This window comes from Notamacropus eugenii, chromosome 1 (assembly GCF_028372415.1).
Source record: "Notamacropus eugenii isolate mMacEug1 chromosome 1, mMacEug1.pri_v2, whole genome shotgun sequence".
Lineage (NCBI taxonomy): Eukaryota > Metazoa > Chordata > Mammalia > Diprotodontia > Macropodidae > Notamacropus > Notamacropus eugenii.
The window spans coordinates 243,358,710-243,385,097 of NC_092872.1; the positions used below are offsets into that span (position 1 = coordinate 243,358,710).

Below are 26,388 nucleotides of genomic sequence, written 5' to 3' on the forward strand. Positions count from 1 at the left end.
GTATGGGGCGCACTTTTCCCGTCCCCATCCTCATACTCACCTCACTGTCCCACCCCCACCCCCACCCCCGAAGCTGCCTCTATAAAAGTTGAAAACTTCCTATAACTGGCGTGTTTTTCATTGTAAGAGTATGGGCTTTTTTTTCTTTCAATGAAATCTCATTTTTAGCAGGGGCCTATAATCGGATCAATACAGTATCCAGAACTCGGAAAGCCAGCGGGGAATGATGTCATCGTCAGCCCCCGCAGGTCCAGAAATGGAGTGGCTTGGAGGCTGGTTTGATTCTCTCTCTTGGCTGGAGCCCCCAGGCCTGGGGACACTCCCTGGTTGGGAGAGGCGAAGGGCTAAGCATTACGTCCCTAGGGAAAAGGCAGAAAACTTGGCCAGCCTCCCCAACCTTAGGGTCTGGTAAACTGAAAGCCTCGGCTCTGCTGTGCTTGGGATGGGAGTGGGGAGGCTGGCACTCTGTCTTAGCCCCTGCTCCAGCCTAGATAATGCCAGCCTGAAGGTCTGGGGCTCATCCCAACCACTAGCACACTTGACCTCAGCTGATCTTCCTTCCCCTGCCCGTGGAACAGATCTTTCCTCTTCGTGTTCCGCCCTAGGAGCTGGAATAGAGCTGACCACGCCGCCCTCACCGTGCCTCCCTCTTCTGATTTGTATAAAGCCGAATCGGCCCACCTAGAACCGAGGTTATGTTTTAGGGTGAATCTGTTTTTTCATCTTCAAGATCTCATGGGGATAGGGGGAAAAGAGACAGCCTATATTCAGACCACTTCTCTCTAGTTCTCGATTTTCTCATCTGTGGAATGAAAGTTTGTACCAAGTGATTTAGGAGCGGCACCATGAAGTCAGACAACCTGGGTTTGAAACCTAGCTCTCAGGTACTGCCTGAGTGACTTTGGGCCAGTCACTTCCCGGCCTTGCTCCTGAGTTTCCTCATGTCTTCAGTTACCATTTATTAAGCACCCAGTGCCAGGCATTGTGCTAGACACCGGTATAAGAAGACAAAAGAGGAAACAGACTACGTCTCAAAGAGCCTGAATTTTATGCGGGGAAAACGCCCGCTATTGGATGTATAGATAGAAAGAAACAAATGTAGATACAAAATGATTTCTGGGAGAGATTGATACTGACTTCGTCTAGAGGATGACTTCTGAACTGAGCCTTGAAGGAAGCCTACTATTCCAGGAGACTGAGGGATAGAGGGAGTGGAGAGAGGAATAAAGGGAGGAATAGGGGAGCCTGTTTAAAAGTACAGAGGTAGGGTAAGTGTCTGCATTGGGAAGGAGGCCATTTTGGCTACAAAGCTGAGTGGATACTAGAGAGAGAATGATGGGTCATGAATCTAGACTGGAAAGCTAAAGCCAGATAGTTGTAGAGCTTTTAAACTCAGAGAGATTTGGATTTTATCCTAGAGGAAAGAGGGAGTCATTTGAGCTTCTTGAGCTGGGGAATAATATCTGTGCTTTAGGAATATTAACTGGCACCTTTGGAGGACAGTTTGGGAAGCGGAAGGACTTGACTCAAGGAGGCTAATTAAAACCCTGCTGTCCAGATGAGAGGTGATGAGGGACTCAAGGCAGTGGCAATGTTAGTGGAGAAGTGATGGGTATTGGATATGTTATGAAAGTATGACCAACAAGATTTAGCAACTGATTGAATACAAAGGATGAAGGAGAAGGAAGGTTTGGGGATGAGTTCAAGGTGGTGAACCTGGGTGAGGACAAGAGTGGTATCCTTATAGAATCAGAAAGTTAGGAGTGGGGGGGAGATAATGAGCTCTGTTTGGGACATATTGAGTTTGATATACTGTAGGGACATCCAGTTGTGGCAGATGCCCATTAATCAGCTGGTGATACAGGACTCTCAGGAGACAGTCTGGAGACAGGAAAATAGATCTGGGATTCATCCACATAGAGATGATAGGTGAACCAATGGGAGCTGATGAGAACAACAAGAAAGTTGGTCTAGGGCAAGGATTCATCATATTGTGTCATAGACCCTTTATCAGTGTCTACTGGAACCTATAAGACCCCTTCTCAAAATAGTGTTTTTAAATGCAGTAAGTAAAACTTATAGGATTACAAAAGAAACCAATTATATTGAAATATATGTATCAAAAATTTTTTAAAAAGTTCACTGAACCCAAATTAGGGACTTCTGTTATAGAGAGAAAAGAACCAAGAACTCATCTATAAAATGAGCACTTACATTAGATGACCATCTCTAAACCATCTGATCCTATTCAACATAACTCCTGTTAGCCAGCAGACCCCAGGGTTACATTACATATATGGCAGTATTGCAGATATTTGTACAGTGAAAGCGTGGCTTTCCCCACAACCCAGTTAGATATGTTGCTTGGATATTATTATTTGCATTTCATGGATGAGGACCATGAGGCTCAAGAGAGGTGGAGGGATTTGTTCAGAGTTTCATGGGCAATAAGTGAATTTCAAAGCTTATTCCTGGGACTCTTGACCCCTAATCTGATGCTCTCTCCAGTATACCAATGAATGTGATTGAGAGTGAAAATTTGCCCTGACTATTGGTGTTTGGAAAATGGCCTGACCTGTTGCATATCAGAACCATGTTTCTAGTCCAGGGCTGGGTTCAATCGATGCATCAAGAAGCATTTATTGAATGCTAACTATGAGCCAGATACTGCACTAAGCACTGAGGATAGATAGAAAAAGAAAAAGCAGTCCCCATGTTCAAAGACATTACATTCTAATGGGAGAAGCATCATGTGCATAAATCAGTACAAATATGCTATAGAGTAGATAAAATATGCCTTAAAAGAGGAGGAAAGGACCTCCTGGAGAAAGTTACATTTGAAGACAGCCAGGGATTCTAAAAGACAGAGGTAAGAAGGGAGAGCATTCTAGGCCTGGGAGAAAGCCAGTGCAAAGTCATGGAGATGAGCGATGAAGTATTGATGAAGTATTGAGTTTGAAAAACAGCAAGTTAGGCTAGTGTGGCTGGCTTGTAGACTGCAATGCATGGGGGTAGCTAGCAATGTGTAAGGAGACTGAAAAGATAGGGAAGGCTAGGTTGTAAAGAGCACTAGATGCCAAATAAAGGGGTTTCTGGTGTGTCCCAGAGTGGAGTATGGTGGATAGGGGTGGGCAGTAGATTGTTAGGAAAATCATTTTGGCAGCTATGGAGAAGATGAATTGGAATGGGGAGAGGCCTGAGGCAGGGAGAAGGATTGGGAGGCTATTGCAATAACTGAGGTGACAGGCAATGAGGGCCTGAACTAGGGAGGCAACTCTGTGAGTAGAGGGAAGGAATCTTTAAGAAGAATTATAAAAGCAGAGAAGACAAGAGTACCATCCTGATTGGATGCATGAGGTGAATGCAAATGAGGAGAGACACATCCCCTGATGGAAGCTCTTTCATTGGAATGCAAACTTGTACATAGGCAGTGTCATCCTTTTATCCATCTGCCCAGTGCCTAGCACAGAGCCTTAATAAATCCTGATTAATTGTTGATTAATGGGAGATGTACTGGGACCTCCGCCTCTGTTTCAAAAAGCTCCATTCATTATCCTGCTAGGGTCCTGAAATTCCTTCATAACCATGATTATGAATCATTCCTCTGGGTTAAAGAATTGATTTAACAGTAAATAAATAATAACAATAAAAATTCTCCAGACTTGTTTTTTGAAATGCAACCCCCACTGCAAAGGGGAACATTTGAATGATAATCCCATGTATGTATCACTTTGTTTACTATAGCTCTCTGATTTAACTATGATCACCAAGGGAGTAGCTGAGCCAAAATTAGAATCCACATCTCCTTACTCCAAGTTAGAATTCCTAGCCCAGAAGTCTAATCACCAGCCACTGGAACTCTCTCACTTATATGTGATAAGTCATTAACACCTCAGGGGGAATGAGTGAAGTTTGCCCAGAATGTAGATCAGTTGATGGAAGGGCCCCTCAAAGGTCATCTAAGCTGATTGCCCTCATTTTTAAAATAAGGAAATGACTTACTCCCAGTCAGACAGGAAATGTCAGGAGTAGAATTTGAACCAGGTCTTCTGACTCCTGAATCAGTGCTTTTTCCACTCTGCTGCACTGTCTCTTCAAGGAAGAGATTAGAAAGGGAGGACAGAAGCATGGGATGAAGGAGACTTGAAGATTACCTACTCTATCTGTCCCTTTACAGATCAAGAAACTGAGGCTCACAGAAATAACTTAGTGGGATTTGATCAAAGTCTTCCTCCCACAAATCCTCCCCTATGTCTGGGGTAATGAAGAGAGAACAGACTTGTGAAGGCTACAGTAGAAGACAGGGCTGGGGACATAGAGGTTGGGGTTCATGGAGCCCATGATAGCATTGGGTACAAAGAGAAGCATGAAGAAGGATGGAGAGGAAATGGTGATGAATTCAGATCCTACCCAGCTCTACTACTTAGTATTTGTGCGAAGTCAGTCAGATCCCCCCACATCCCGGTCCTTGGACTTCAGCTTCCTTATCTATAAAATGAGGGGGTTGGACCAGGTGTCTTCCCATTCTAGATCAATGGCTCTGAATGGCTATGCTGAAGACAAACCTTATTGACTTCCTAGCAGGATATAATCAATTTCCAACTTAAAAGACAATGGGACAACAATCAACCAGAGCCTGGGAAATAGAGTAGTAATGGATGTCATCAAAATGCTGATGATCAGCTCCACCAGTAAGAATCATAAACTAGCCACATCTCATCTTCTGTGAATCTAGTACATGTTTTTCCACAGTCTCTCCAAAGAGGATCTATCTAATGTATTGGAGTCCTTTCCCTGATTCTTCCAACATTTCATGGATAAATTACTATGTACTAAGTGCTGGGGATCAAACAAAAGAAGAGCAGTCTGTGCTCTCAAGGAGTTCATATGTAGTTGACAAGACAACATATATGGAAGAACCCAGCTGCAAGACAGATGGAAAAGCCCAGAAGTCCCTGAGATGCATTGGGCTATCTTCCCCACCCATCACAACTAGGAAGGGGAAGTAAAGAAGGTTCCCTCTGATAGGTCATTCATTCTCCATCTAGGAGGGGAAAGAATAATTGGCAGAAAGGTTCTAGAGGTGGGATCTAGAGGCGGAAAGAATGAGGGCAGCTGCTAGGGGCCTCTAGGAAAGAAGGAAAGAGCTCCTGCTTGGCCTGAACTCTAATGGGGGTCCTCTAAGTGCCCTCTCATGGGGTTTACACATACCACTGTGACACTCAGGCTACCTATCCCTTGCTCTTCCTCAGTGACCAGCCCAGCTCCTTCTGCCAATCATGCATGTCCCTGATGATAGACCACTTCTATTAGTCATATGCTGTAGCTTACTTAAGTCCACCATGTGTCTTTTCATTGCCCTTCAAGTTTATTGTCATTTGAGTATTCTGTGATTTGTAGCACTACAGAATCATACAGAGTTTGTTGGTATTAAAAGACAAGGTCTTGCATCAGGCAGCAACTTAGGATCATTGAAATTACTACCCAATTTCCCAAATACAGCCTAGATGACTCACTTCTTATCTATTTTGTTCTCAACTCATTGCAACACCTGCTCAATATTTATGAACCAATGGACCAACTTCACAGGCTGCCCATCTAATCATTTGTCATCTCGACAGTATTTATGCTTCATCTACTTGGTTTTCCTGTGTGGATTGTTGAGCTGATCACTTTTGAGTGGTGGTGGATCTCATTGGGGAGCCCAGGACTATTCTGAGGCATGATACAATCAACATAATGTCATAGGGAAAAAAAGAGTTTTTGGAGAACCTTACCATCTATAGGGAATCTCTCTTCCTTTTAGACTTTTGGCAGCAGATGCTACATGAATGACCCTGGAAAACATACTTTGGTAGGCACACGTTCCCTCATGCTTCCCCTGTGATTTATCTCCCTGTGCATCAGTTTCCTCATCTGTAAAATGAGGCGGTTGGACCTGATGATCTTAAAGGTCCCTTCTACCACAGATCTTTGATCCTATGGGCCTGGACCATTCAAAGATCTTTGAACAGTTCTAGCTCTGTGGTTATCCCTAACAAGGAATCTTGTATGATCTCAGCAATGTGTGTCAGATACAGCTTTCAGGCCAGATTTTGTTCTGATAAGTCAAATTATTAAATTTTTTGCAACCAATAAACACAACAGCATCTTGTGTATCCTATACTATTCTTGTTTTCTTTAGTCACTTGTGTGACCATGAAGATGTGAAATACTATAGAAAAGCAGCTGCGATTCATCAGGCAAAAGCCTGCCTTCTCCTTTCTGGGCTTCCCCATAAAAAGCCATTCCTCCCTTGCCCCTGCTCTGCCAGCCCCCGCTGCTGGCTCCTCCCCCCATAAATTCACCTGCATTTATATCCTATTTATCTTATGTAGGCTTGTACACAGTTTCCCTGGGCTGAATATAAGCTTTCTGAGGGCAAACGGCCTTCCCTTCTGCTCTGAAGCGCCCTGCTAAAGTCCCTGAGTTTTCCTTCAGTCTGGCAGCTGAACATCAAACCCATATTTGGGGTTTCTCCTAATAAAATGGGCTCTCCCCCAATACAATGGGCTTTCCCCCAAAGTCAGCACAGAGTGAGCCTTTAATACTTTTCCATTACTCACTCATTTACATTTTCTGGCACATAGCAAGCACTTATAAATGCTTGTTGATTGATTTTCATTAAAGCAACAAGCAAGGCCAGCAGCCCACATTAAGTGCTCCCTATGTGCCAGGCACTGTGCTAACAATAACACTATGATAACGGTAGCTCCCATTCACATAGGGTGTCAAGGTGTGCCAATCACTATCCTCACACTAACCCTGTGACGTAGGAAGTATGCTTGCTATGTCATTCTTATTTTATGGATGAGAAAACAGAGGTTAAAATCACTCTGTTAATATGAGTCCAGACTTGACTCCAAGACCCCTACTCTTTCCGCTCTTCCTGGCCCTCTAACCCTGGCTTGTCTCTGATTCATCATGGCTAATTTCCTATTTCACCTCAGTTTGCCCCTCAATATGATGGGAAGAAAAGCCCCTTCACCGATCATAGAAATGACTTTTAAAGATCTTCCAGTGCAGGGCTCCCTCTTTTATTTTTTTTCAGGTGGGGAAGCTGAGGCCCAGAATGGGGGGAAGGGAGCTACCCCAGGGTCACACAGTTACACTGCAGGAGAGCTGGAACCAGATCCCAGGTCTCCTCACTCTTACACCAGTGCCCTCTCTACCACACAACCCTGCCATAATGAAGGTTCATGAGACAAGGAGAGGCTGAGTATGAAGTGGAGTTGTCTATAAATATACAGGGCTGATGGGCAGGAGAGCTGACCACAGAATATTTTCCACTGAGCTGGTGCTTTCCTCTGGTTTCCTCCCATCTCCCCAGTCCCTCATACCCAGCACCACTGTGGCACCATTAGCCACTGGGGCAACAGCTCCAAGGCAATGCCAGATGTCAGTATTCTTTTGGCTTTCTGGACACATCACCCCCAAATAAGGAGGATACACAGAGAAGTGGGATTGAGACTTAGGAGGTCTGGGCTGGAATCCTAGCTCCAATTCTCAGGGGCTATAATAATAATAGTGTTTTAAAGGTTAAAAGTCACTTTAGAAATATATAATTTTATCCTCACAGCAAGGGGGAGGTAAGGGAATAAGCATTTATGAAGCACCTAGTATGTGTCTGGCACTTGGCTAAGTGCTGGGAGGAAGGTACTTTTATTTTACAGATGAGGGAATTTAGGCACAGAGAGGTCAGGAACTTGCCCAGGATTATACAGCTGGTTAAGTGTCTAAGGCTGGATCTGAACACAGGTCTTCCTCATTTCAAGTCTAAAGTTCTCTTTGCAGTGCACAAAGAAACATTGGATTTGGAGTTGGGACATGAATTTGTAACCTAGCTCTAGCTAGATCATGAGCTCATGAGCTTGGGAAAGTCACTAATAACTTAAGAGTCTGGGGGGTACAGTGTGGGGAAAAATGTTAGATTTGGAGTCAGAGGATGTGGGTTCAATTCTGAGTTCTTCCACTTATTATTTATGCAACTTTGGGCAAGTCATTTCCTCTCCGTGCCTCAGTTTCCTCATCATTAAAGGAGGTGTTAGACTGGGTGACTTCTGTGGTCCCTTGCAATCCTAGCAATATGATCCTGTGATATCTCACCTCATTCCCTCTGTCTCCATTTCCTCTCCTTGAGGATGATGAGGATGAATTGTCATTGCTAAGCTCTGTGTTGATGACCCAAATTTTTCCTTTGCCTCCTTGTGGCTAAGAATCACGGGACTAAGGTGTCCCAAGGCTGGTGATCAGGCCTGGCACCTTCCCAGGAGGCAGAGGGGCAGGGATGACTCCTTCACTGCCCCATGCTGGTTGCCTGAGAAATTCCACAAGACCACCCCATCCTGTGTAAGATCTTGAGGGAACCACAGTGATTGTTCTCTCCCAACTCATCTGTGGACTTGATTCACGTCAAAGGCTAAACATTCCCAGCAGAGGACAGAACTGTGGGGAAGGCCTGGCAGATGCTGAGTGATACAGTTGAGAGAGTCCCTGTCTCAGCGTCTGAGTCAGAGGAGCACAGACTAGGAGCTAGCAGGAACCTGAAAGGGCATACACCCCAAGTACTTCCTTCTACCAAGAAGGAAAGTAAAGCCCAAAGAGGCTGATTCCGTGACTTAACCCATGTCATACAGCTAGCAAATGCCACTGGAAGGATTCCATCTCAGGTGCCTGATTCCAAGGCCAAAGATTTTTCTGCTCCATCATGCTTCTGGCTGTGCCACTTATAAGTCATGAGACCATAGGCAAGTTACTGAGCTTGATAATAATGATGCTAGCATTTCGGTAGCTTCTGTAGCTGCTAGGCTAATTACTTTACAAATATTATCTCATGTGATCCTCATAACCACTGTGGGTTTATTATTATTATCATTGTACACATTTTACAGTTGAGGAAACGGAGAGAGCCAGCAGGTAAGTGACTGTCCCAAGGTCATACAGTTAGTATGTCTGACCCAACTGCTCTCATTTTTCTTTTCTCATAGGGAAAATGGGAATAGTAAGAAATATATTCCCTCAGATTTCTATGAAAAGAAGGTCTTGTATTTGGTAAAGGGCTATGTTATTTTGAGTGAGTTTTATTAATTTACTTGATGATGTACATAACTATGTGTGACTGTCACAGGGCATATATGAGTGAGTGTGTATGCAAAGCAGGATGTATGCATTGACAGATGGTGCTGCCACCTACATAATGCAGTCTCTAGGCCACTGGGAAGAGCCGTCTGGCTCTACGTTGGCTAGCTGTGAGTGAAATGTTTAGAGCTGTACAACCTTTGCATTAGGATAGCATCTCCTTTGAAAATGCAGACAAGCCCTCAAAGAGAGAATATGTTAAGCCTTTAATTCCTTACATTTTGGTGTGAAAGAATCTATTAGCTAGCTGGCAGTGGTGATCTGGGGAGCTCCTGATTTGCCAACTGAGGCACCATCTGTGGAGCGGGACATAGGCACAGTCCTTGCTGAGACCTTCACCTGAGCTCAGGATTGGTTCCCAGTGACCACGGTCTACATAGAAGATAATGGGTAACAGACCACTGCAGAAGGGACCCTTGAAGGAGAAATTTCCCCTGCCCTGCAGGCTCTTAGAGTGAGGCTCCACTTTGGGTCATTTGGCCTCAGGACTCTGCCAGTGCTTTCTCTCCTTTGGAATTCTAGCAAGTGGGGGAGGGAAGGATTTCTTCCCCCTCCCCCCAGAGGCAAGGATGGCTTGCAAACTGCCCTAATGTAAACATAGAAACAAGTGGGGCACTTTTCTAGGCTGCACTGACTGGTTCTTGAGTTCTTCTTTCTTTCTTTCTGCTTCCTTTTACAAACATGGGTCAGTGACTTAAAATCCTGAGGAATAGATGTTTCCAACCTTGCCAATAACTTCATGGGCTGAAAATTCCTGAGTCCAGAATTCCAGCATTAGCTGACCAAAGAGAAACAAATAATGAGTGTAATAAACTGAGTACTTGTTTTCTGCGTTTGTTCATATGGCCCTTTGAATCTTATAGATATTATGCAGTATCTGTGATGGAAGAAATAAAAGCTATCTGATATCTTAATGGTACCTGGAGTACCTTGAGAATCCTACTACCTACCTCTAGGGAGGCCCTAGCTTTATTTTTAGACATTTCTCCAGAGCCTTATTCTAGGGTGGTAGATAAGCCACAGTGAGAAATCTAGACCCCATGGTCTGGAACTCCAGGATTAAACCCCCGACTGAGTGAGACCAGAGCCCATGGTGGACTTCCCCGGGCTTCTAGTGACTGTAAATTCCTGGAAACTTTTTTTTTTAATGTGGGGAAATGAGAAAGAAAGCCTTGGTTGGAGACAAGAAATCCATCAGGTGTCAGAAGAAAGAACAGGATGGTAAGTCCAAGAATGCTGAGGCAAATCTACTTAATTCAGTTTAATGCAATTCAAATAGATAAATATCCCCTGATTGTCTGCTCTATTCTGTGCACAGTCACATGTCTGTAATTTTTCCAAGGGCTGGTTGGTTCAGCATGTTTTTGTGAGTTTCTGTGTGTGTGTCTTTTCAGTGTTTACCTATCTTTCTGCCTGGATGTAAGCCTGTGTTCAACATTGTATGATGATGATGATGATGATGATGATGAAGATGACAAACTGAGAGATAGTATTTATTGTTGTTAAGTCATTTCCATCATATTTGACTCTTTGTGACCCAATTTAAGATTTTCCTAGCAAAGATACTGGAGTGCTTGGCCATTTCATTCTCTTGCTCATATTACAGATGAGGAAGCTGAGGCAAAGAGGGTTAAGTGACTTGCTTAGGGTCATACAGCTTGTGTCTGAAGCTGGATTTGAACCTTCAAAAAGGAGGTTTCCAGACTCCAATGATTTATCCACTGCTCTACCTAGTGGTCTTGAAGGTTGAATTACCTCATTCTTATTTTGCTTATGTTTTCTAATAAGAATGAGACTGGAGAGGTCAGAACAAACATGTTTAACAGGAATTTGAAACCCATAAGTAAACACATAGCAAGAAAGTGTTAATAGCTGTCAATGAGTTCAGGTCATCCTGCCCTGCATTCAGAAGGAGCTTAATAAATGTTTGTTGAATGAATGAATGAAAGTCTGGATAAACAACATGCTACGGGTATGGAAATCCTAGCAGTTTTAACAGCTAAACTACTATGATCACTGAAGATTGCAGAAAATGAAAGAGCTATCTCAGATCTAGAGAAGGACAAATGTATCAGTTTTCAAAAAAAAAAAAAAAAGAGAGCAGAGTCTATAAACTCTAAGTGGGACTAATTTCTATTTCTGCCCAAATTTGTGAACACATTATTAAAGGAATGGTTGGTAAGCATTTAGAAAGGGAAGGAGTGATCACTAAAAATCAATATGACATCATCCAGAACAAGCCATACTAGACTTACTCAATTTCCATTTTTGACAGGATAACTTCAGAGATTCCCCAAATGTAACTGTCCCATTATACAGATGAGGAAACTGGGGCTCAGAAAAGTGGAGCAACTGGTGTGCTATCATATATGGGGAGCTTATAGCATGGCTTGGGGAGATAAGGCACATGCAGAAAGTTAAAGGACAACACAAGATGATATTTATTCCAGAGCTACATTGTAAAATAGATTATTTTATTTATTACGTTATATATTTACCAATTATATCTAAAAAATTTTAACAATTATTTTAATTTGTTTAAATTCTTTCCTTCCCTCCCCCTCTCCCCCTGCTTGAGAAGGCAAACAATTTGATTTTGATTATACATGTGAGGTCATGTAAAACACTTTCACATTAGCCATATAGCAAAAGAAAACAAACAAAAGAAAACAATAAAAATAAAGTTTAAAAAAGTGTGCTTCAGTCTGCACTAAGAGTTCATCAAGTTCTCTCTGGAGGAGGATAGCATTTTTCATCATGGGTCCTTTGGAATTGTCTTGGAGCTTTGCCTTGATTCGAAAAGTAAAGACTTTCAATGTTGATTATCGTTACAATATTGTTGCTACTGCCTAAAACATTCTCCTGGTTCTGCTCACTTCACTTTGCATTAATTCATATAAGTTTTCCTAGGTTTTTTCAAAAGTATCCTGCTTGTCATTTCTTACAGCACAATAGTATTCCATCACAATCATATACCACAACTTGCCTAGCCATTCCCCAATTGATGGCCATCCCCTCAACTTATAATTCTTTGCCACTACAAAAAGACCTGCTATATATATTTTTGTATAACTAGGTCCTTTTCCCGTTTCTTTGATTTCTTTGGGATTTAGACTTAGTAGTGGTATTGCTGGGTCAAAGAGTATGCACAGTTTTATAGCCTTTTGGGTATAGTTCCAAATTGTTCTCTAGAATGGTTGGACCAGTTCACAACTCCACTAACAGTGCATTAGTGTCCCTATTTTCCCACATCCCCTTGAGCATCTGTCATTTTCCCTTTCTGTCAGTTAATCAGATAGAAATGAGGTGGTATCTTGGAGTTGTTTAAATTTGAATTTCTTTAATCAATAAGTGATTTAGAGCATTTTTTTCATGTGACTATGGATAGTTTTGATTTCTTCTGAAAACTGCCTCCACAGCAGAAATTTGTGGGGTTTTTTTTTTAAAACAAAAGATATAAATAATGAGTGAAATAAAAAACATTTATTAACATTTGCTATGTGCAGATAAATAAGACAAAAATATGCGACTGGATAGGCAACTTCAAAGTTGGATGATCAATACCTCTCTCTTGAACAGACCTTTGGATGGGCAGAGAACTAGGTTAAGAATTCAATTCTTTTACTTACTGAATCGAGGGCACAGTGCTTGAGAATGAACTCTGGGCAGGGGAAATGATCAGCTAGAAAGATCTACCTGTGATCCTTGCTACGTTAAAAATGACCAAAATCTCTTCTCAGACCTAGCCAGGTCCTGCAGCATTCTTCCTTGGATAAGGTAAATGATCCCCAAATATTTTAAGTTCACATTCCTTCACGGGACCATAGATAAAGGGGCTGGAAGGGAGCTCAGAGGCCATGTGGTCCAGCCCCGTCATTTTACAGATGAGAACTGTGGTCAAGGCAAGTTAAGTAACTTGCTGAAGGTTATACAAGTAGTGTCAGAGCTAGCATTCAAACTCAGGCCCCATGATTTCCAAATTTTTGATTCCAACACAATCAACCCACCAGCTATATATGCAAGGGGCTGTATTAGACAAAGACGGTACAAAACCAAAAAAGAAACAGTCTGAAACATAAAGTAGCTTATATTCCAGAACAAAAGATAACCTAATTGAATCCACTAGAATTGAATCAATCCACATTTTGCTAAGTGCTTGCCATGTGTCAGGCAGACTAATACAATCTCTGTTCTCCAGGAGCTGACATCCGAACAGAGAATCCATTTGCCTGATCTGTTGCCTCCCAAAATTTGATGGTTTTTAAGCCGGGAAGGGATATCAGTGGCTGCAGCCTTCTTTTCTGTCACAATACACTGCACTGAGAGTTTGATTTTCTTCTTTTCATTCAGCCCTCTCCCCTACTGAGCTGAGAGCCTGGTGTGAGTCACCTACAGAGGCCCACCTGGCTTCCTGCCAACCACACAGGGCCTAGGCTCTGTATCCATCAGTACACAGCAGCAATTCTGGGCTACTGCTGCCTGGCCCAGATCAGAAATAACCTCTCCGGAGCACGGCCCCCACTGGAACCTATCCAGAGCCATTCCACCCCTTTCTATATTTGTAGCTTCACAAAGTCACTGCAGGAATGTTTCTTTCAGGTCAGTGGGAGGACTCTAGACCTCAGCACCTCACTAGGCAGTCTGTCAGTCAGTCAGCAAGCATTTATTAAGTACCTACTATATGCCAGGCACCATGCTAAGTGCTCAGGATGAAAAGAAAGGCAAAAGATAGTCCCACTTCTCAAGGAGATCACAGTTTAATGGAGAAAACAACATGTAAATAATCATGTATAGACAGGCTATGTACAAGATAAATTGGAAATCACCAACAGAGGGAGGGCACTAGAATGAAGAGGGATTAAGAGGAGAGGCTTCCTGTCAAAGGAGGGATTTTAGCTGGGACTTGAAAGAAGCTAGGCAGCCCAGTACTGTGAAATGAGTATTAGCCTTTGCATCAGAGAACCCGGGTTCATTTACCACTTCTGCCACTTACAGCCTCTGTGGTCAATGGCAGGTTCCCTAACATCTCTGAACCTCAGTTTCCTCATCTGAAAAATGAGGAGACAGGATTAGATGTGCTCTGAGGTCCCTTCCAACTCTAGACCTATGATTCTATGGTGCAGCTGCCTGGGGCCTTTCTGACAGAAATGATTTAAACAAGACTCAGGGGACGCCTCTCATTCCCTCCCTCATTTAGTTCCTCTGCAAATGCTGAGTTGGATTCTGCATAGGCAGAGAGCTCCTGCTCCAGGTCCCAGCAGCAACCCACAATTTCAAGTTCATTTAATCAGATGAGTCACACTGATCTGTGACAATTAAGCTTGAAGGAAAAAAAAAAAACAAAACTAGAAATGATAAGAGGAAAAAACACCTTCACTAATTAATCTGACCTGTGGAATTTCTCTCTCCACTCAATCCTAGATTCTGGGAATGTGCAGTTAAATTTTAAATAATTACTGTTTTTTGTCTAATGAAGAGTTAGAAAGATAATAAAGCTTATTTAGTATATTCAGGCAATTAAAGTGATCAACAAGGGTAGACAAGTCACCCATGCATGAAGAACTGTGTGCTCTTTTTAATCTAGAGATTAGTTAGGCATATATACTGTAAGGATGTCAGAGACAGAAGAAAAGGTCCCATATGCACAAAAAAGTATAACAGCAATTTTTGTAAGAGCAAGAACAGGAAAGAAAGTGAGCGTCCACTGATTGGGAACAATCAGGACCAATATTACTATATGAATATAATAGGATATTATTGAGCTCTGAAAAATGAATATGAAGAATTCAGAGAAATTTAAGAAGACTTGTATGAATTGATACAGGACGAAAAGAACAATTTAAACAGCGACTGTAATAATATAAAGGGAAACACCTTTGACAGTCTTCAGAACTCTGACCCATGCAGTGGTCATTCATGATTTCACCAGACTGAAGGGGAACCTCACTCATCTCTTTGCTCTCAATAAAGAGGTGATGGACCATGGGTCTGGAAGGAGGCAGATGTTTTCAGGCATGGCCAATGTGGCGATTTAGTTTGACTGTATTTATTTGTTAAAAGGAGGGTTCTGTGGAAAGGGGGTAGTCATCACTGGGAAGTAAGTTTTTTATACATACATACATATATATATATATACACACACATACATATACATATAAACTTTTTAAAGAGCCATGTGTCTCTTACCATGTATATAATGAAACCATATCTTTAGGTATTAGGACTGGGGTTATATTGCCATTTATGACAGTGTGGGTTGTAGTTGTTTGCTTTCCATTAGGGAAGGGGTACTTGGAAGGCAGATCCTACCTAGGTCATGTGCTCTGGAGAAAGCTTTCATATCCATGGTCCTTCAATTCAAAACTTACATATATTGTGGTGTAGAGTGACCTGTAATTCTGGAAGACCTCACAGGCACAACAAAACTAGGGTAGTTTCAATCAAAGTGGGAAGGTTTCAGAAATGAGTCTAAGAGCAGCCTAGCTAAATTCCAAGAGATTCACTGCCCACAGAGCTGGTCACCAGGTAATGAATTTTGAGGGGATTAGAGCTACTCATGAAGAAAGTCTCCTAAGACAGGAGGACTTAACCCTGGACCCACTCCTCTGGCAGTCTGGTGAAGCCTATGGGCCTTTTCTCAGAATCATGTTTTTAAATACATAAAATAAAAGACAAGGGACTGCAAAGAAGACCAATTATACTGAAATAGTTACCAAAATGTTAAAAAAAAATAAAAGAAACCCAAGTTTATAGACCCCAGGTCAAGAACCTTTCTCCTAAAACACTGAAGGACTTTAATTTGTGTTAAAGAGTCAAGTATGTACACCAAAGAAATCAGGGATCCTAGAAATGTAAAATAAAACACTTTGACTCTTTGAAAGATAGGTGATTTCACTTAAGTATGAACTACTGCTTCCACTGACAAAGTTTTGGTCTCCCCCTGTGTACAGATTATGGGTTTAGAGTCCTATAATTCTCTTGGTTGTGCATACAGGTTGGGGAAGAGTCAGTGGGGTTTGGGCAGATGGGGGAAGGAGGCTAGAGGTTGCCACTCACTTCATCTCTCAGGTTTTCAGGGAGGTGGCTTTATTTTTGCTGCCAAAAGCTGCCTGGCATCATCCCTAGAGTTCCAAAATATTTTTTTTTAGTCTGAAAAGCAGTAGATCAAATCCTCCACTTTTAGAGCTGAAGGGGACCTGAGAGATATAGTCCAATCTTATCATTTTACAGAAGAGGTAACTGAGACCCAAATGGGGAAATGACTTGGCTAAGGTCATACAGTTCATCAGTGGGGGAGTGTCAGCACTTGGAATACGGCCTTCCCATTCTGAGTTTCATGCTCTTTCTAAGACTTCAGGCTGACTTCACTGGGAAACTCATCAAGTTCACAAGAGAAGTCTATCCAGGGAGTCCTGTTCTATGCTCTACCCACCTTCTCCCTTTTCTACTTCTGTTCTGCCTCTCATTCCCCTCCTCCTACTCCTTCTTTGCCTTCCTTTTTCTCTCCAACATTTATATCTCCCTCTTCTTATTTTTCATGTGTGTGTGTGTGGGAGGGTTGGGGGGGGGGGGACTCTCAGTCCATTATCCCCTTTCAAAGATTCAGATTTTTGCTCCCACAAGATACACAAGATCTCCTACCTCTGGGTCTTTACACTATTCTGGAAATTTCCATCCTGGAAATGCATTCCTTCTAGAACCCCACCCCAGAGCATCAATCTCTTCCTCCAACAACCAAGTTTTTCCTGATTACCCAGCTGTCTCCTTTCCCTAGTGGTCTTGTATTTATTCTGCATATACTTACCTGTACTTATTCTCTCCCTGAGGGGAGAAACTGTTTCAGTCTTTGTTTTAAGATCCTCAGACTGTAGCACAGTCCCAGGCACATACCATAGGTAGTCCTTAAAAAATGCTGACTGATTGATCAACTGAAGTGCAGTTCTTCAGGCCCTGAATGCTTCACTATCCCACCCTGCTATTCCCGCCTAAAAATAACATCCCTAGAAGTGACCTCCTATCAACTGAGAGGGGTCTCAAACCCCACCTCCAATCGGGGCAATTTTCTGCTCTTTCTAGGAGGGCATCTTTGATGTTGATTCCACCAAACTTGGATCTCTGCAGCCCAGCCCTCTCCCCAAAGGCAAGGTTCTGCTTTTCTTCTGAATATTCTCCTCTGACTGCTTTGTAGCTCAATCTACACATGGCAGTCATGGCCCTCAAGGGTAGAAAATGGAAAACAGTCCTTGCCTTCAAGGAGCTTACTTACATTCAACTGGAGGGAAGCAATATATACACAAACACAGAAACACACAAAGTAATTCTGAGAGAATGCACTCAGCATGACAGCCAACTATTCTACAAAATTCACACACTCCCACACACAAAACTCTTATACTTATGGAGTCAGAAGGCGAAGGTCCCATCCATTCCATTAGATAACAAGCTTTTGGAAGACAGGACTGTTTCTGCTTTTTCTTTGTATCTTCGTGTTTAGCACTATACCCACATAGTATGTGCTTAATAAATGCTTGTTGACTAACTGACTCAAACACTTAGTCCAAGTTCATTTTACAGATGAGGAAATTGAGTTCCAAAGAGTTAAGTGACTTATCCAAGGTCACACAGATAGACATTACTGACTCAAGATTCAAACTCAGATCCTCTGACTTCAAATCCTATGTTCTTTCCATTGTATCACACTGCCTCCATCGTAACTAAGAATTTATATGTGCAGGGTGTGAATAAGCCTGGAACTGATGTCAGTTCCAGGAAAATTTTACCTCGAGCAGACCAGGCAGTTACCTCCCACATAACGGGACCAAGTGACTGCAGGACACGGTATGTCCAATATCAACATTTCCTGGGAGACTAAGGTCTCAAAATGACCATTAACTGCAGACCCTGGAGACTTCCCGGCCTTTCTACTGGTGCTCTACTATCTTATTGCAAGGGGCCATCTCTAGTAATCCTGATGTGTACCTGGCCACTGGACCCAGATGGCTCTGGAGGAGAAAGGGAGGCTGGTGACTTTGCACAGCCCTCCCTCACTTAAATCTAATTCACTTGCAAGTCATGGCATCACCTTCCTGATGACATGAAGAACAAACAACAGTCTCATTGCAAGTACTTGAGCGAGCTCACTATGTCCATGTGGCCTCAGTTACTTGACCATGATACACCTGCCCCTGCCTTCTTCTGTGCACCCTCCCCAACAGATCTCTAGCTCCTGCCTTGGACCTCTGCTGATTAGTGAGAGCTCATTACATCTAATCTACCTCAGTCACTCAACTGAGGGACCCTCCATGAGAATTTCTTGTTCTGTGAACAGTAATCATATCATTCTTATCATTGTTCCTAGAAAGTATACGTAATTCAGTAGCCCTACGGTTCCACTCACCATCCTTGTGACTTTACTCTTCCTTTGTTACTACTCCCCTGTGTTCATTGGTGTTGTTCAGTCTTTTTTCAGTTGGGTCAGATTCCCTGTGATCCCATTTGGGGTTTTCTTGGCAGAGACACTGGAGTGGTTTGTCATTTCCTTCTCCAACTCATTTTACAGATGAGGAAACTGAGACAAACAGGGTTAAGGGACTTGCCCAGGGTCACCCAGCTAGTAAGTGTCTGAGGCCAGATTTGAACTCAGGAAGAGGAGTCATCCTGATTCCAGGCTCAGTGCTCTCTATCCACTGTGCCACCTAGCTCCCCTACATTTATTCTCTCCCACATTAGAATATAAGTTTCTTAGGAAAACAGGGTTTTTCTTTTGTGCTTATATTTTCAGCACTTAGCCCAGTATCTAGACCACAGTAAAAACTAAACAGACCTCCATTCATTGCTGACCTGTATTTATTCATACTTGTGGGCCATATTATCTAGGGTGCTGAGTTTAGTAGTCATATCCTAAAAACCTGATGCATTTCCTAGCTAACCCTCACTACCTTCACTAGCAAGGGACTTTGCTGTTTCTCCATCTGTAAATCTGGTCCCTCCTCTTCTTCAGATCATCTGTACCAACATGTTCACTGGGGCCATTTAGTCATTTAGACGTAGTATAATGCCCATTAGTATGGAATTTCCTCACTTAGCAGTCACAATACTAAGATGGCCTTTATTTGCTAGAATGACTTGGTATATTTTACTAAAAAGCGGTCCCACTAGCCTGCATCCAACATGCCAGTCACCACATCCTGCCTGTGGTGAAAAAAGGGGTAGCTTTTTTTTGTCATTTGATTTCACTGGTGGAGGATCTTCCTCCAGTCATGCAATTAGCAATTTTCTTGCAATTTCTAGTGTTAGAGAGTTGTACTGGACTCTGAGAGGTTAAGCAAATTAAGTGCCCAGGGACACATAGCCAACAGGTATCAGAGACAGGAATCGAACCCAGGTCCACCTGAATGATGCTTGCTCCCATTCCAATGCATTATGTAACTCTTAGGTTTGGTCTTAAACTTCTGACAGCTGGCCAGCAGGGGGCTCCTTTTTCCCATTCCAGGGTAGCCAATCTCAATTTTTCAATAAAAAGGATGAGCTTTGCCTGCTGGGAGGCAGAGAATCAGAGCTTTCCAGCTGGATGGGGCCTTTGAGGCCAGCTGGTCTAACCCCTGAGGACCAAGGAAGCTTGAGTGACTTACAAAGGATCACACAGCTAGTGAGTGTCTCCACTGAGATTCAAACCCAGGTTGCCCAACCCTCAATACAGCACACTGCCGACTATACCATGCTGCCTCTAGTGGCTGGTGGCTGGGTTTTCAGTTTCAGTTCTCACTGGCCCAGGAAGGCAAGCATAGTTTCCCTGTTCCTGGAACATGGGCCAGGAGATGATGGTAGGCTGGGGTGGCAGCTTGCCCACCACAGGAGAACCACTCACCCCACTGTGGTTCCTGCAGTTGCTCACTACTTCATATGCCACCTAAATCATCCCCTCTAAGACTGCAAAGGATGTTGCTCCCATCAGCCTCTTTACCTCCACCAGAAACCCTAGGAGTCATCTCAGACATGGTTGAACAGGTAGGTATTTGAGTCTAACTAATCTTGAGTTGTCACAGACTCCACCCACATGGCACCACCTGGTATGCATCCTCTGGGGAAGCGTACCAACCTGACCACAGGCAGACAGGATACCCAGGGAGGAAAACAAATACCACTCATTGTCTTGAGTGTCTTTCCTCCAGGATGGGAATGTGAGCAGAGCACTGAGACTCAGACATGGGAAGACCACTGACCCAAATGGCCCCAACCACATTGCCTCATTGCACTGAGAATACTATATCTTAGTTTCTCTCCTCATTCCTAATTGCTTTTTGTTAGAATTGTAAGGCAGAAGCTTCAAATACATCGCCTTCTAGAAGCCTGTGTGGGCATCTGACGAGAGGAGCAATCCTCCAAGGGAAATGGCCATACCTGCTCTCTTCCCACTTCTGCATTTCTGCTGCCTTGCTTGCCCTGCTGTGCTAACAAACATGTTCAAAACTAAAGGGGTTATTTTTACACTTCCCCACCCCCAAACTACCAACGCCTTCTGAATTCCCTATTTCTGTCCATGGGACTAGTACACATCTAGTCACCCAGCTTCAAGCTTTGGCTGATCTTCTGTTAGCAAAGCTTACAGCCCCCAATCACATAGCATCAGGGCAAGGAAGGGAAGGATATCCACTGCCCTCTCCAAATAAGGAGAAACACTAAATTAGCCAGGGACCTTAGAAAGCTACTGTTCTTGGGACCATCCTGCTCTTGAATTTTCTGCAATGGATCTCTGCCCAAAATTCAGTCTCTGCTCTTGGATAATTCTTGATTCCTGTTTCTCAAGCTGTTTGCCTTCTTCTGATCAGGTGCTCACCTGCCCAAAGGAAGTCTTTGATCTGGGTTACTCATTTAGTAACTCACCTCAACTGCTTGCCTCAGAGCTCAACTATGCAGCCTCATATCTGGCCTGCTCCTTGTTTGCTTCTTAAGTAAACTATAAAGTGCCATAGGAACTTTAGCTATTATTAGCAGGGAGTAAAGGGATTTTGGTGGGGGGTTGGGGTGCTGGAGAGAAACTTTCACTAGAGAGCTCCTAAAAAAGAAGTAGCAGCATGGCTCAGCACTTAGAAGGCTGACCTTGGAGCTGGGAAGAATGCCTGGTACGCTTACTTGTATGACCCTAGGCAAGTCACTTCAACTATTTGAGCCCTAATTTCTTCATATCATGAAATGAGATTAGTCTAAATAGCACCTAAAATTCTATGTCTAAATGTCTTCTCCTGTGAGGATTTATGAATGTTTGGGCCTAATTATTGCTCACATAAGGTCTTGGTTTTGTTGATTTCCTTTGGTAACAGCATATGGAAGGCAGGCCCCATACACACATCTTCCCAGATTCATTGGTGGGAACTTGTAGCCCAGAAAACCCTTTGGTGTTGCAGTCTTAGTCAATGAAAAAATATGAAGAAAAGAATGAAGTTCAAGAGACATTTAAACAGGATTGTATTGGCATAATAGTGCAAAATTAAATATATACTTTAAAAATACCAAATTCTGTGAAATTGAGATTCATGTACAATCTTCTTTTTCTTCATATATGGAAATGTTCATGTTTGTTGATATTTTTAAGTTGATAATTTTTCAAAAATTAAGTTAAAGAAAATATTTTGCCCAAGGCTTTCTGGTGACATCCTTGCTCATATCCTTTCTCTGTCCATTTTGAGAGTGTCAGACTCCAGCTTCATTGTGGGGAGTCAGTGTCCCACTGCTTTAGTTTGAAGGCCCCAGTATGTGGAGCCCATGGGCTATCCTATTTTGGAAGCGTCTGTTCCAGGAAAGTTGTCCTAATATACCTGATATGTCATACCTAATATGACATTCCTTGTCATACCTATCCCCTATTCTCTGCTCACTTGAGTGACTGAAATTACTTCCAATATTAAATGGACAGTATGATTCTTTTGCAAATCCACTAAATCCCAGCAAAAGACCTCAACAATGCTAGGAACCAAGAGTAAGAAAATTCTACAAAGTGAACCCAAGACCTTTGGCTCCTGATAGTCTCCAACATAAAGGCTACATTTTGGGAGCTCATCCATGATTATCCACTGAAGTACATGCCACCTGCCTTTGGAGTAGATAAGCTTAGTTAGAACTCCTTGAAAATACTATAGCAGGCTGTGGACCTAGCACACATTTATTGTGGTAAACTGCAGTTTAAAATGAGCTAAAGTTTCCTATTTGTTGAAGTATTTGTGGTCTGGGATGAATACAATCCATGCAGAGCCCTGTTTTCTAAATACCACAGATGAGGACACCATGAATAGGACTGCTTTGGAGCTTTTAGGCAGGTAGGATATATACATAGTATAGGATATTGAATGTTCTGGAGAGAGGACAGTACAAATGCTTTACTATTTTCAGAATCAATAGAACCACCCAAATTTCCTAAAGGAATATCTGCCGAAGACACAGAAAGTAAACACTCCCAACCTCTTTCTTCAAACACTGAATTCTTGAAGGAACTGATTACATTTTTAAGGAAGGACGAACATATCAGATACAGTGAAGTTGCTTTGCTAGCTTCAAGAACATGTCCGTATCACCAAAAGTATTAGCACTAGTCCTGAGGCAGGTTCTGAGATAGATATTATTATCACTTCCCTGAATGGACTGCCATAAGAAACTGCTGTTATTTTCAGGAGGTGCTGTTGCTGAGTCAGCACAATAGAGAAGATTGAGTACTCACCTTGGCATCAGGAACATCTAGGTTCAAGGTTAACATTTAGTAGCTGTGTGATCCTGGGCATCTCACTTAACCTTGTAATGCTGAAGACAACCTCCTAGGACTTATTTACTGGAAGAACTTCCCACAACCACCAGGCACTCCCTCACAGTGTGACTGTGGCATGAGCACACACAAGTGCTCTTTATGTCTTGGACTGTTGAGCTAGAAGAAGAGAGATACAAGTCCTGGCTGGCATCTGCTCCCAGAATGCCACAAGAGTTGTAGGTGTCAGATATAGAAAAAGTGAAGATGACCACCGAGAGTCTTGGATTTGATATGCTGTATATTTTAAAAATCAGAAGCCATACATGACTGTTTGAGGTCACTGGCTAAGCACTTGGGGGGGGTATGGAGAGTGAGGATGACCACCATATCAAGTTCCCACGTACAATCCAAGGGGCTGTGAAAGGTTTCAGCTACGTTCAAGAATTAGAAAAGGTGCTGCACAGTACGAAGGACTGACCGAAGAGAGAGAGAGTGGAGGCAGGAGGGCTTTTAAGAGGCAAGGGCAACATCTAGGTGAGTTAAGATGAAAGTTGGAAATGTGAAAAGAGGGTAAGAAGAATAATGTAAATGGAAAATCGCCAGGAATTGTTAACCCAGGAAATATTGTATTTTCTAAGAGTCTCTGTGAAAGTTTTCCATTTCCTCTCCCAAACCCTATATTCCCTTCTGTACCCTGCCCCCCTCAAAAACAAACAAACAGTGCTGCACAGAGGTGATTAAGGCCAACAAACCACACTAAGGTTTACTGAAGTACTCAGGATAGACAAAGCCCTAAATAGGTCTAAAGTGCCAAAATTTATAGGGTGTTGATAGCAATTGCAATCCTTTAGCAACAACTGAGCTTAACACATTGTTACCAACAATTACTATTTAAAATTGAAAGCTGTTAGATGGTGAAGGCTTCTTTTTCCATCTGCTTCACTCCAGGTGAGTTCCTCCACTGACTTTTCCCCTTCATGGTCTGCCCAAGCCCTGTCTGAGTGTTTACCTGGACCACATTTTTGTGCTCCTTGCTCCAGGCACAAAAACTGGTAGCTAAGGCTCTGAATATAGATGATGAACTATTACTGTAACAATTACAAACATTTAAAATGAAGTACAAATCTTTCAGTTATTCATAACTGACAAAATTAATCAAGAAGTAGAAAAAGCAAGACATTAAAGAGAATTGTAGAAGAAATTAATTTTAGTTATGTAAACTCTTTTGTTCCCAACTCAGGCAATAAATTACTTGAGGAAGGAGCTGAGTAAGCAAGTGTAGCCTCTGAAGATTATGCTCCAGGATGCTGTTCAATTCTCCAATTCTGTTGTAATTGGGGAGATTCAAACTCTTAGGCCAAGGAGACCAGCCATTGGAATTGTCCCAATGTTTGCAAGTTGTGTTTCAATGGAAACAGAATGGATCACATGCATCCAAGAAGAAAACCACCCGCTGGCATGCCAAAAATTACAGTTTGAATTTCTGTTTGAAAACTATTGATGGACAAATCAGTTTGGGGCAGAACCTATTCTGGTCATTGACTCTCACCAGACCTATTCCTCATAGGGTCAGCTGTGCTTGACAAAGAGTCATCCTATTAGCAAAATTGGAGCTTTGTACCTTACATTTAATTAGAGCCTTTAATCAAAAGAGTATTTTCAATTCAATAAGGTGGGTTGTCTACAATGTAAAAAGACACTGGGAATACAGAAACAGAAATGAAACTTCCTGCCTCAAGGCTTAGATATAACCTCTACTTAGGTCAATGCAATCTAATTATGGAAGGAGAGAACATTTCACATTGAATGGAGGTTTCACAGAGAAGGTGGCACCTGGGGTGGGCCTAGAAGAATGACAAGAATTCTGAGAGAGATGAAGACAGAGAGCCTTCCAAGCATAGGGGCAGATTAGGCCAAAGCTCACAGCTGAGAAAGCGAAATAGGTCAGTTTAGCTGAAATGCAGGATGTCAGAGGATATCACCACACATTTAGAATTGACAGTTGGTCTAGGAATGATTGCAAAGAGGAGGACACAACCACCTTGATGGGCCTGGTCCCCTTGTAGGCCTCCTGGAATTTTTGCTTTGACCTGGACAATTCCTGCTTCATCTTTGTACCACTCAGCAAACAAGCACAGACTGGGAACCTAAATATTGTGACCATTCACATTTCTGGCACGGGAGCTTTTTAAGAGGATGGAGGGCAGTACTGGCAGGACCCCCAAAGAATCTCTGTACCTTAGCAGTTCAAAATTTGGCCTGAGCCATGATCATCTTTAGTGGTTCTTGAGAGATTTGATTTTAAGGACCCCTTGGCACTCAAGAAATGGAAGGATCCCATGAGGGGGAAACTCAGTGCTAGGTCTGGAGTGTGTTCACTGATTTGGAGTGGGATGTAAAGAATATAGTGAACTATATGCATTTTTTATCTCCATGACCCCTTGAGATTCCTAGAATGGTCTCAAATTGCTCCCCTGCTAAGTTTCACATAGAGTAAGTTAATTAACCTCTTTGGGCCTCATTTTTCTCATCTACAAAATGAGGGGGTTAGACTAGACAACTTCTAAGGCTCTATCAAGTTCTCAGTTATATGATCCCTTATTACTAAGTCTTGTAATCTTTATGAAGGATTGGGTAAATTAGATTGTATGTATGGAAGCATTTTTTTTGCCTACTTTTAGTTTCTCTAGACTTAATAATATATCTTGAGCCTAAGACCCCTTCCAGACTTGTCCTTACCTCCAAGTGAACAAAAGCTAAGATCTTCCCTTGAGATGGATCAAAGGTAGAAACTTGATTCTTCTCTAGATAAGATTATAACTTCCCCATCTCCTAGAAGAGATTGAAGTCTGAACCTTAGGCCTCCTACGGGTAGTGTCCTCTTTGGAAATTAAGAGTTAAGGTAATAATCACAAGGGAAAACTTTTCAATCTCTGTAGGAACTGTTGCAAGATGGAACTAAATTCTGGAATGTTCTGGAATATTAATCTCAAAGTGTATTTTTAACATATTATCTTTTCTTTATTCAAGTTTCTTGTAAATATTACCTCAAATCATGTTGGAGCAGAGTTGTTAGAGGACATAGGAGATGATGTCAGTTTGGACATCTCTTCAATAAAAATGTTTCTGGCAGGCTTGAGCCTAAATCTCAGAATATATTACTGGTATTAACTTTTTTTTTTTTTTTGACACATGCGAACTATCAAACCCCAAATAAGCCAATACACTAAGCAGTATAAATTGTTAAAAGGGGAAAAAAAGGAAACGGTATAACCACAGTTATTAGTATTTATATAGTACTCTAAAGTGTGCAAAACACTTTGCAAATATCTCCTTTTATCCTCACAATTCTGGAGGTAGGTACTATTATTCTCCCCATTTTAGAGATGAGGAAATTGAGGCAGAGGTTAAGTGACTTGCCCAGGGTCACACAGCTAGTGACTGTCTGAGGCTGGATTTGAACTCAGGTCTGACTC

At 42.4% G+C, this 26,388-nt stretch overlaps 1 protein-coding gene across 1 annotated transcript in view; it reads right to left on the reverse strand.

The window, feature by feature from the left end:
- CD276 (CD276 molecule) overlaps nucleotides 1-26,388 on the reverse strand; it is a 75,983-nt gene that overhangs the window by 45,328 nt on the left and 4,267 nt on the right. The gene's annotated exons all lie outside the window — the stretch shown is intronic.